The 11,725-nt window shown below is 42.8% G+C and overlaps 1 long non-coding RNA gene across 1 annotated transcript; it reads right to left on the reverse strand.

Annotated features, from left to right (window-relative positions):
- Positions 1-9,299: 9,299 nt before the first annotated feature.
- Positions 9,300-10,819, reverse strand: LOC117061272. The gene is made up of 2 exons (XR_004428059.1): positions 10,783-10,819; positions 9,300-9,633 (listed from the first exon to the last, which is right to left on the reverse strand). It is a non-coding gene; the product is annotated as an uncharacterized LOC117061272 (long non-coding RNA).
- Between the last annotated feature and the right edge of the window lie 906 nt (positions 10,820-11,725).

Raw genomic sequence — 11,725 nt, forward strand, 5'->3', positions numbered from 1 at the left:
ATGTCTGATTTCTAAGCAGGCTTCTGCCAATTCCCTTTACTCTAAAAGGCGGTTTGTTGACTTTTCAAGCAGAGTGTGGAAGTGGTCAATGCCTTCTCACCAGTTTGCATCTATGGAAAGTCTGGCAGGTAGAATCAAGGGCCACCATGTTTTACGGTTTGACCTTCACAGAACAAAACTTGAAGTCCACATCTGAATATTGCCCTCACCTATCTCCCCAGCCCAAACTATTGCATCCACCACACACTCCACCCCACAGGAGCCAACTCCTAGTGGCCAAGGTCCCGCCAGGTCCCCCAATAAAATATTTGAGTGGGCCACCCCCCAAAAAGTCATTGGGCATTGCCATTCAAATGGGGTGGGTGGGTTTGCGCTGCATCTTGTGATTGATTATGCAGGGCGGGGCTTACCAGGGCCCCCTCCCAAAATTTATTCAAGTTGGCACCCCTGTTTCACTCTCATTCCAGCCCTGCCCTTTCTGGACCCCCTGCCTGATCCAGAAATTAGGCTGGACCATGAGGTGCTTAGGAAATACAGCTGTTGTGAGTTCTCCAGTCCAATAGCACAGCCGAGAAGGGAACATACACAAAAATGTCAGGCGGGGTCAACCCATTGAAATGAATGACCGTGACTAGCTTAGGTCCATTAATTTCAGTGGTTCTACTCTGAGTAAAACCTAGCTGAGTACCTACCCATCCAGCACACAATGGAGCTACTCTTCTTCAACCTCCCTGCTCCTCCTTTCTAGCTCTGGCCTCTCCACCCACAAGTGACCAGCACTAGGATTTGGTCCTCTGATTCAAGAAGCGGTATGACGACACTCTATTTTCCTGACATTTCCAATTAACGTGTGTAAATAAGACTTGGCATCTTAAGGTAGGGCATGCCACCGCGTGTCCTCTGTCACACTGCTGTCAGGCGAATGGGACATCTTTTTAATCCTCTCTTCGGCCCAGCTTCCTCAGATCCATATTAATTTATCTTTGTCTCTGGCAAGGCCTCCCTCAGATAATTGTCTCTCATTTGTACTGTGACCTTTGCTAGCCCACTGGTTATCTTGTAACGAATGAAGGGAAACTCCTCTCACATGGATGGTTCTCCTTCCTCGCTCAGCTCTGTGCTAGAGAGAGCCCTGCTGTTTACAGAAGGTCTATGTGAGGATTTCCTATCCTTCTTGGAAAGGGCTTCCAGCACTGACTGTAATAGGACAGCAACAAAATGTATTTAAAAATGGGCATTAATGAAAAGCTACAGAAATCTCCTTGGGAGGTTAGATGAGGAGATCCATTGCATAGTTCCTTAGCATGGTGGGTTTCCTTTTTTAAACAGTTCTTTCACACTCGTATGGTTGGTTTCCCTTTCCCTTTCCCTTTTACATTATTGATTTAAAGCAGCATATATTACATTACCAGCAATCTGCTCAGTTTCATTATTTTTATAGCCCACGGAGGATAGTATTATTGTTCCAGAATTAAGATATTTTTAAGGGGAAGTGTGACTGATGCTGTAAAACTGAGGGAGTGAGAGAAACTCTGCGGCCTGTTTGCCAGACTAGGAGCATGGATTAGCAGTGTGTGGAGAAGAAGAAGAAGAAGAAGAAGAAGAAGAAGAAGAAGAAGAAGAAGAAAAGAAATCCCCAGGGATGAACTATTGACCCAACGAGCAAGTCCTCATCAGCAGATAGTCTAACAAAGTAGAGTGTTATTAATCACCACTTCCCATGTGTATTTTGATTTTTATTCTTTATTTGACTTACCAATGTTGTTAATAAGAAGTCCTTTACTGAATATTATCACTGTAAACATACAATAGATACCTAGAGATATATAGCTACCGCTTCTCTTTCAAGTGACAAATTTAGTGGGGTACCTATTAAAGGAATGGAGGCATTATATTGTCTACAACAGTATAGTCCCACTGGCTTCAGCAGAAGGTTACTGAAACTGAAAGGCCTTAAAATAAATTCTCTTTAACACCGTGCTGCTAAATATACTTCTTGGATGCAAATTCCATTAACTTTGGCAATGTGTTTGGATTTTGAAAACTGGCTATGAATCAGAAAGTTATTCCAAAATGCTGTGTCACTGAAAAATTTCTGACTAGAGACACAACTATACAGCTGCAAATAAAACATTTTAAGTCTGTTTATGTGCAATATACAATGTGAAGCTAGATGGTGATGGCGAGCCTTATGGAAAATTCAATGTAATTTTTAAAACGCTAAAAAAAAAACATTTCAGAACAGTTTTTATATGTGTGTAGATTCCACCTATGACAGGCCAGCTCTAGACATGGAAAAAGTGGGCTGGGGAGTGCAGCCTTTCGAGTGTTCCTCTGAGTGCCTGAACTGAGGTTCAGGGTGTGGTCTGAAGACACAAGAGGCTTCCAGAAGCTAAGCCGGTCTGGGTGTGGTAGGTGTTGAGGTGGGAGACCTCTCGGGAACTGCATGTGTTGGGGTCCATGATGGAAGAAAGAATATAAATATAAGAAGTAAATAAATAAATAAAGTAATGACCGCTCCCCACATCAAATGGGGGGCGACGTTTGTGTGGTCGTGCACAGCCCCCTGAATTCCTGGGTGACACATGGTAGTTTGGCTGGCTGTGCCCTCCTCCAGAAGGGATACCTGGGGTCTCCGCCTACCCAGCTAACCATCCAATCCTGCCTGGGGGAGGCGTTGCCAAGGGATTGGCCAGGTAAGGGGGGGGACTACCCAGCCCACACAATAGAGTGTGTAGCTTACCTGAGAAGCAGCAGCCGGCTCCAGAGCTGCTCCCACCCTCCACTCCCTCAATTAACGCTTACTTTGCAGGTTAACCTTTTCCCCACAGGCACACAGGCACGCAGGCGCTGCTATGCCAAGCCCGCTGTGGAAGGGCCGTAAAGGAATTTCCCTGCACTGGCAGGTTTCGCCTTTCCCATAGCAATTCGTCACAACTTTGGCAGTTTCAGGCCTTGGGCCTGAATCCTTTAGTCATCTTCCTAAATGGGGGCATGGGGCGGTGACTCCACACCCTCAGTGTGGCGGCGATAACAGGGTTCCCCGTTAAAGGGGTATGGGGGGAGGCATTGTCCATATGCCGAGAGGTTGTCATTGCTCTCCCCCACCAGTGGCAGCAAAATGGGGGGCAGGCTCTCTGCTTCAACATATGTTCTCCAGAGCTAGCCCAATCTCCACACATCCTGGATAACCATGATGTTTCCCAGATCCCCAGCTGGGGCTGGGAAGGATAAATGGCCAATGCCTGAGCCAAGGTCTCCCTACACCTGAATCTTAATAAAGTTGTGGCCAATTTTAATACCATAGCACATTGTCTTGTGTCATTATTCTGCTCGGGTTTGGGGGACTCTGCCTGTCCACACAAATATTGCAAATGCTTTTAAGAAAAAGTGGCGAGGCCCTCTGCACATGTATCTGCCATGTATGTGCCCAAAAAGTTAATCTGTGCAACATGGTAAGCAGAAAAATGAATTGTACGTGTGATTTGTCAATGTATTTCTGCACAGCCTGTCCGCCACCCAGCCTGTTGCTTCTTGCAGGCTGTTAAACTTTATAACCCCAGGAGTAATTGACTGCTGGAAGTTGGTGATCATACTGCCTCCAGAGTGTTAGTATTTTGTGGGAGGGTTTTAAGCACATACCATAAATTTAGGTTTGCACCATTAAAGCGGATTAAAACACTTTGTTGCCCTGCTGCAACAAACCTGCTTAGAAAAAAAACCCCAAACCCTGAAGGATTTTGGTAGAAAAGTGACATGGGAACACATTAAAAAGTGTAGGATGAATGAAACACCAATGGGAAGACATATAAACACTACACAAGCAAATCAGGATGAATTCAGGTAGAATGCTCCTATTTGTATAACCTCTCCATAAACAAAACAGGATGAACACTCAGTAAAGGCCACACATAATCTAACCTCTGCATTTGTGCAAGCAAATCTGGACAAATGCTCAATAAACAGTTTGTCTGAAAAAACCCATAGGGAGTGGGTTGTTGCACACATTTGGGGGGTGCACTTCCAGTGTAAATAGTGCATATGTAACCTGCATATGTAGGCTTTAAGAGGTTGGGGAAGAAATGCCTGCTGTAGGCACAAGACATTTTGAAGATATAACTAGGACCTTCAAACATGCAGTTCCACACATCTAGGCCTCTCCCCAGGCGACCTTACATTTTCAGGGCGCATTGCAGGAAAAGTAACCCCTCATCCCTCCCATCCACGCAAATCTGCATGGCAAACTGCTTTTGAAACTGGTGTGGCCTTTTCTTTCCCTCGAAGGAAAAAAAGGGGGAAACTCCATAGGTGTGCCCAAGCCTTGGGATGTGACTGAGAAGCAGTTTGGATCCCAGCCCTCGAAAATGGGACTCTTCCAACCATTTCAATTAAGCCGTGTTGTTAAAATGTTTTAATGTATGACTTCACCCTTCATTTTTATGGCATTCCTGGAATACTGTTACAAATACAATAAATGCTCTTTTAATCTTGAACGCTCTACTAGTTGTCATTTGTGAGACAGTGCAATAAAATGATCACAAGTACTAAATGGCCTATTTTATATAGAATACAATATCCGCTGCTATAGCTGTGAGGTATGTTTCAAGTTAGGATTTACTTTAGGATTTAAAGTTAAAACGTCTGAATGGAGCTGTTCGTATTTCATTTGGCGCATGATTTCCAGTAGAAGTTAATCAATCTCTAAACGTTCTGGGCCTTCCAGTTGTGTAACATATTTATAGGTGAAGGTAATTGGTTCTATGCCACTGTTTGCTTTAATTCTGCAAAGTATATATTCAAAATCTGCTTCTTATTATCAGCTAATATGGGTATCCCCATCAGAACTATTGCTTTATGGTTCCACAGAAGGCATTGCTTATGCATGCACTTTGTATAGTTGTGAGTGACAGTCACCATTTGGTGCATGATATTTACACCCGTTCATCAAACTGTCTCCCTGTTGCAAGTTCTCACAAGCTCTCTCTGCTATATACACAATTATGGTAATTTGGAAACGAAACATAGAGTAGAAAAAAGTGCATGATAAATGCACATCATCTTAGTTTTTATGGCTCTAGTAAATTTCACACCCTAGGCTAGATCAAATTCACTTTGAGTTGCTCATGCAGCAATCATTTTTGAAATGAGTCAATCAACAGGCTTTTCCTTACTCATTACTCCTTTGCCTAAAAATCTTAGAAATCTGTTTTCATTCCTTTATCAGTTTATTTCCAAGTAATATTGTTACCTTTACCTAGCACTGAAACCATTATTTCCTGTTTATAACAGTTGCAAAAGTAAAAGATTTCCCTCTAATGCCAAAGACATCTACTTTTGTGGCTGAATATTTCAATTTCTCCAAGATGCTTGGCTAATAAAAAAACCGAAAAAAGCAATTTTCTCTCAGCAGTAGGCAAATGTTAGAAAAGAAGGGGTTAAATCCCCCCCCCCACACACACTGTTGATATACAACTGTGAATTCATCTGAAGAATTTGGATTTAGAATGATTTAATCCCATCAAAGTCCATGACATCAGATTGGTTCAGATGGATCACAGCACTTCAGTTTTACACGATTGTGGATAGATTCTTCAGCTATTAGATTATTTTATATTACTACCCTAAAGACAGTTATAGTCAGTCTCCCTGGGCATTACGGAAGACTACATTCTACACTGCCCAGCAAATAGATTGTAGGAGGGAAATAAAGATTGCCTGAAAATGGCTTGTATTTGTAAACAGTTCTGCGAGAACATTGTACACACTGTATATCAGCTTGTCAGTGTAGTATATTTTTGGAGTTTATATGCATCGTCCCCCCCGCTCCTTTAATATTTTCAAGTAAACAGCTCTTGGAATAGAAATATTAAATATTAAGATCAGAGAACCTTGGAGAAAAAGAAGGGAAGACAAACTGTCACTTAAAAGACAATTCTGGTTGTGAGACTTATAGCTGGAAGGTGTGTGTGTGTGTGTGTGTGTGTGTGTGTGTGTGTGTGTCTTCTACACTTAATGTCACCCCAGGATTATTAATAAAAAAGAACATTCAGAAGTGGTATATGTGGAAGAAGAAGAAGAAGAAGAAGAAGAAGAAGAAGAGTTTGGATTTGATATCCCGCTTTTCACTACCCGAAGGAGTCTCAAAGCGGCTAACATCCTCCTTTCCCTTCCTCCCCCACAACAAACAGTCTGTGAGGTGAGTGGGGCTGAGAGACTTCAGAGAAGTGTGACTAGCCCAAGGTCACCCAGCAGCTGCATGTGGAGGAGCGGAGACGCGAACCCGGTTCACCAGATTACGAGTCTACCACTCTTAACCACTACACCACACTGGAGGTGTGGAAACACCTCTGCCATCTTTATTAGATATTAGAATGTGTAACAGAAAACACACGCCACAGTTTAATTAATACGGATGATTAAGAAGAAACCATGGTGGACCATTTGAGTCCTCTGCAGGTATTCTTGTTCCCTTGTTTGTTGACACGGGAGTAAGAATGAATGAATAAAACTTTATTTGCGTCAGTAGTCAGCCATAGCAACAATAGAACATTGCAATATACACAGAATAAAATAAAAGTCGATTATATAAAACACAGTTTAGGGTCCTGAATCAGCAGTCAAATAGTGGACCTTATTCTGATTGCTCCAGCTAGAAACCTTGCAACCTTTGCAGTCATCTGCTCCTCTTGGAGAAAAGACACTGTGGCAGTGGTTGGGCAACCCGGAATGGACAATAAAAGAGGGGTGATAATCTCGTTCCTCAGGTCTTTGTAAAGAGTGCATGCGAGGAGGGCATGCTCCACTGATTCGGTGCTGCCATCTCTGCAGTGTTTTTCGTTTGGAATCGTCCCTCAAGTACAGCCGAGGGGAGTACATTACAGGAATAAGGAATGAGGGTGTTCCAAGTAGCAGCCCTCTCTAGTCCTTGTGTGAATTGCTCAGCCGTCTGCAGTGATGGGACCTTTACATATATAGCTGCACACACAAAGACATTCTTGCAACTACAGAACATCCATTGTGCAGGGTCTGCAGCAGATGATAGGGTGGTGTGGGAGCCAGGAAGGAAAGGGAGAGGGTTAAGGTTGGCAGCAAGGTTGGCGGGATGCAAACGAAGCAGCGGAGCCAATCCAGTGTTCCTGCTGGTATGTTTGCACCATGATGACACCTCACCCCTCCCGATTCTGGTATGCCGCGGTGATGTCCCCTATTTTTCCCAGGAAATGCGGAATCTTATGCGCATGCAGCACACAAAGGTTATATCAGTACAGATGGTTGCACTTTTTGTACAAAGAAACCTTTTGGGAAACACAGGAGCAAGAATGCTTGAATATGGCTTTGGTGAGTTAATCATTTGTATCAGGTGAATATTGACTGGTGGGAGAGGAGTCTATGATGTAGCTCTGTTGGGTTTCCATGTGCAGGAGTATGCCAAAAGGCCCAGTGTCTATGCCTCCTTGTTTCCCCCCTCCTGCACATGATTAGCCACAACCAGCTGGATAGTTTATTGTTGTTTATTAGGGAAAGGGTGTTACATCACATGTCCCCCCCCCCCAGTTGACAACACTCCAGCAGTTCCTTCTTGGGGCACCTGTTGGATATAGCTTGAGACATCACCCTGTGGCCTCTTGAGTTTCTTTCCAGGAACTACTCCCTCCTGCTAGAACTCCAGTCAGGCCGTCTCTCCACCACCCCTTCTCTTCCTCCTGAGTTGTAAGGAACTCTGAAGTCCTACCAACAACAGCTGGTCCTTCCTGGTTTTTCTTTTTTCTTTTTTAACCTGTCTTGTTATCAGGCCTCACTGGAGAGAGGAGAAATGGCATGGCCTGTCTGGCTGCAGGCTTGTCTTCCAGCCATTCTCCACCAGCAAGTCTTGCCAACCAGAGCTCTGACCATGCATGTACAATCCCCATAATTCCCTTTGACGAGGGATTGATTGCTAAACCACTCAGAGAGTCAGGTGACCAACTTGATATTTGTTTTAAGAGAGCTGGGCCTCCTCAATCTTCAGGTGGTCCTACATGCATGTGACATCATGTGCACAGCATGTGGTGCATGGTGTAGGTCTAGTGTGTCAGGCTTTGGGGAATCAGCTTCCTCCCCTGTGGCGGTAAATAAGAAAATCCAGCAAAAGGAATGTCTTACCCGTTAGGTTCTTTAATAATCACAATGAGAGACAAAAGAACACATCTCCCTAGAACGGCGGTGATCCCAATTAAGGCTCACTCTGCCCTTCCATCCCTATTAATCTACGTCACTCCCACATTTTATAATCTGAGCTTGTACCCTCTGTGCTTTCTGTTCTAACACTTACTGAGCTCTCAGTGTCTATGGGGAAGGTAGGGGTGAATGCTGTCCAGAAACAGTGAACCTGTTAACCCTCTCTCTTCCAGTGTTTCTTCTCCTAGCTGTTCCCCATCCAGTATTTCCCAGCTTCTCTGCCTTCTGAACTATGGCCCTCTGCAAACCACTGTTCCAAATCTCTAAACACCCTTAACAAACTACAGCTCCCAGAATTCTTTGTGGTAAGCCATGACTGTTTAAAGTGGTATCATAGTGCTTTAAATATATGGTGTGAATATGACCATACACTATTCCTACAATTTCGTCTGCTTGCGGGCTTCATTTAAAGGATTATGCTAAAGAATAGTGGATTGAATTTAGCGAGTGTTGGAAAATGGTGGCACTCTAGTTGCTGACATTAGGCATGTGAGGCTCCTGATTCTTCCTTCATATACTTTTTAATTCCCCAACATGCATCCATGATGGTGGGGGCTTCGTTTACAGGGTTATGCTATGTCCTCTGTTGTTGTTGCTGTTGTTGTTGTTGCTGCTGTTGTTGTTTTTTAAGCAAGTCAAGCTGAATGTCAGGAACTACCAGCAGGACATCTAGCAACGGGTTTTGCAATGGGTGTATAGTTTAGACCTCTAGTCAAACACAGACAGCAGTTTAGCTGTCGAGGCACTATCAGTCCCGTGAAAGGTGAGATGATTTAGAGGCCGGGAGAAGCTTAATTTTTCTTGATCACCACGTGCAACCTGGAATTTTAATGGCAGGCATAATTAATTCTTCTGATGTTAATCATCAGGGCTGGACTCCACAATTATCAGCCTTGTGCAGCTGGGGCATGGTGCAGACATGAAAAATTAGGAAAATGAATCCGTAATAGGGTGGCAGATTTAATCTGCATCGTGCAAAACAAAGTTGAAAAAGAAGGGAGACTGGGAGAATTTCAGCCGGAGCTTTTGTGCCAATAAGTGCTGACAGAACTGAAAAATGTTGCCGATGTCCAAAGTGATTGGTAATTACCAAGCCATTGAATTTTTTATTGTCAATTTATCATTGCACCAGAGGTTAAATTTAACATCTTCTTCTAAAGCCATCACTCTAGGAGGAAGGCAAGCTTTGTATCACGTGATCCCAGGAGTCAGTGAAAGGTTAATCAGGTATTCCTTTAGCTGGCGTGTGCTTCCAAATAATTCTTCCTTTTTGTGTCCTTGTATGAGTGCGTGTCTCTGCCGGGGTGGAGGGTGCGGGGAAGAGATTTAATTTTCCCATTTACAGCACCTGTGCATTTCAGTTAAACATCTGACTGCATTCCTCAGATGCATCTCTGGTCCATACAATTTCCCTTCCTTAAGGAAAAAAAAAACACATTGAAATTTTACTTATAGGGTAATACAGGGGAGGATATTTCAGAGCTTCTCTCTGTGTGTTTTAAATCACATCTTTAGCTGCCCACAAATAGAATCTTAAGCGTCTCTAATTTCAGAAACGCCTCTTTTCTGGTCAGAAATCTTCATTTCATTTCATTTCATTTCCTCCTTTGTTTCCCTAATGAGTCATAACTGGATAGTTTATTGTAAAGTGAGGGGCCTATATTTTTTAGAATGGAAAGATATTTTTCAGTTGTAAGCAATATGTGACATGTTTACATGCCTTGTGGAACTCCCAGAACAATGATGCTTCTTAAAGAAAAGGAATATATAGGATGTTTATGTGTGTTTTAATGTGGATTGCCCCATAGTCAAAACATGCATGGCACAATCCAGACAAATTTAAGCCCTGTAAGAGCACCAGCCTATACATATATACTCAGAGGCAAGTCCTATTCTGTTCACATTATGGTACTTGTGCATAGGATTTCAGTCTTAGTCACATCAATTTCAGGGGAAGAGATATGCATCACAAGCCTATGCGTTCTTACTCAAAAGTAAGTCTCACTACATTAAATGAAGCTTAAAAAGGTAAATGAAGCTTACACCCAGGTAAACTTGTATCAGCATTAAGCATGCATTGAATGTGCCACCTGAAATCAGTGGGACATAATATGCTTGCTATTGTCTTGATAACACGCACACAAAGTTTAAAATTACCACAAGATTCATACTAAAAATTCCTAAATGGCGTTCTGATATCAGGAACCAATCCCAGCACTTGTAAAAATCCAATATATCTTCATAAAGTTAGTGAGATTATTTTCTTTAGCAGATTGGGTTACAGCCTCCAGTGTTAGCTCCTCCCTCTAAACAGCAAATGTGATTTTTTTTAATCGTTGCCGTTCAGCCACTTTTTTTAATATGATACAAAATTCACCCTTTTGCCCTCATCGTTCGCTCATTGTTCCACAGAGCAGGCACTGGATATTTTTTCCCTTGAATTCTGGGCTGTGTTCTGTCGAAAAGGAATTGCATGCGTTGTCTATAAATTTAATATGGAAATGACCTTTAGGGGGAAAGTTGGGATCGGAATCAATGTGTCCATTAATTACTGCAATTCATTACCCAAATAAACACAGAACCTTTCTTTCTTTCTTTCTTTCTTTCTTTCTTTCTTTCTTTCTTTCTTTCTTTCTTTCTTTCTTTTGCTGGGTGCAAATTTTGGGGCAATAGATGTTCGCGAGAGACAAAGGCTTTTGATCCGGCTATGTTAATCTGCAGATAAAAAGAGAAAGGGAAAGAGTGTGACTTCAGCTTCAGTGTGTAAGCTCCTCTGGGGATATCCTGGCTGGGATCAATTCCCACATGCAGGCAGTGAATTATTGATGCTGAATACAAAAGCTAGTCATGTGACCCACACCGCTATCACCTAACAGTCCCTTGCACGATCTTCATGTTCTGACACCCTGCCTTTTTATTATTAAACTCAACACACAAACCAGCACCTCTATTCTGATTTCTCTTATAATCAGAAAGATAATGTCTCTCGCTGCAGCTACTCATTTATCTCTCTCTGTGTGTATATGTGAGAAAAACCAACATGAAAACGAAATCTTTAGCACCCTAGAGCCCAAGCAGAAGCCTAGAAAATATATAGCACGCATGGTTCTATGGGAAAGATGCAGTGAATTATTGAAAAGATTTCCTGCTCGTCTTCTGAATTAGTATCATCTGTTCCTTCCTTTTCTTAAGCAGAGCCACTGCACGAATGTAATTCCCACCCCCCCACCCCCTCGCAATGTTGGGCTGCCTTCCTTTATAGCCTGATGATAAATTGTCACAGGAAGGTCTTTTTCCATAAAAAAGCCCCAACGACGAGGCATGATTTTAATTCTGAAGGGTTTTTGCATAGCAGCCATTGCTTACAAGAGGGCATAGCGATACACATTAGACCGGAAACTTCAGCTATTTTAATTGGATGCCATCCAAAATCGCAAGTAATTAAGAATCAATTTGAGGCCATTAGTAAGTGAGGCTAGCTAGCCAGTGTTGCATATTTCAGAAGAGT

Source organism: Lacerta agilis, chromosome 1, assembly GCF_009819535.1.
Source record: "Lacerta agilis isolate rLacAgi1 chromosome 1, rLacAgi1.pri, whole genome shotgun sequence".
Taxonomy (NCBI): domain Eukaryota; kingdom Metazoa; phylum Chordata; class Lepidosauria; order Squamata; family Lacertidae; genus Lacerta; species Lacerta agilis.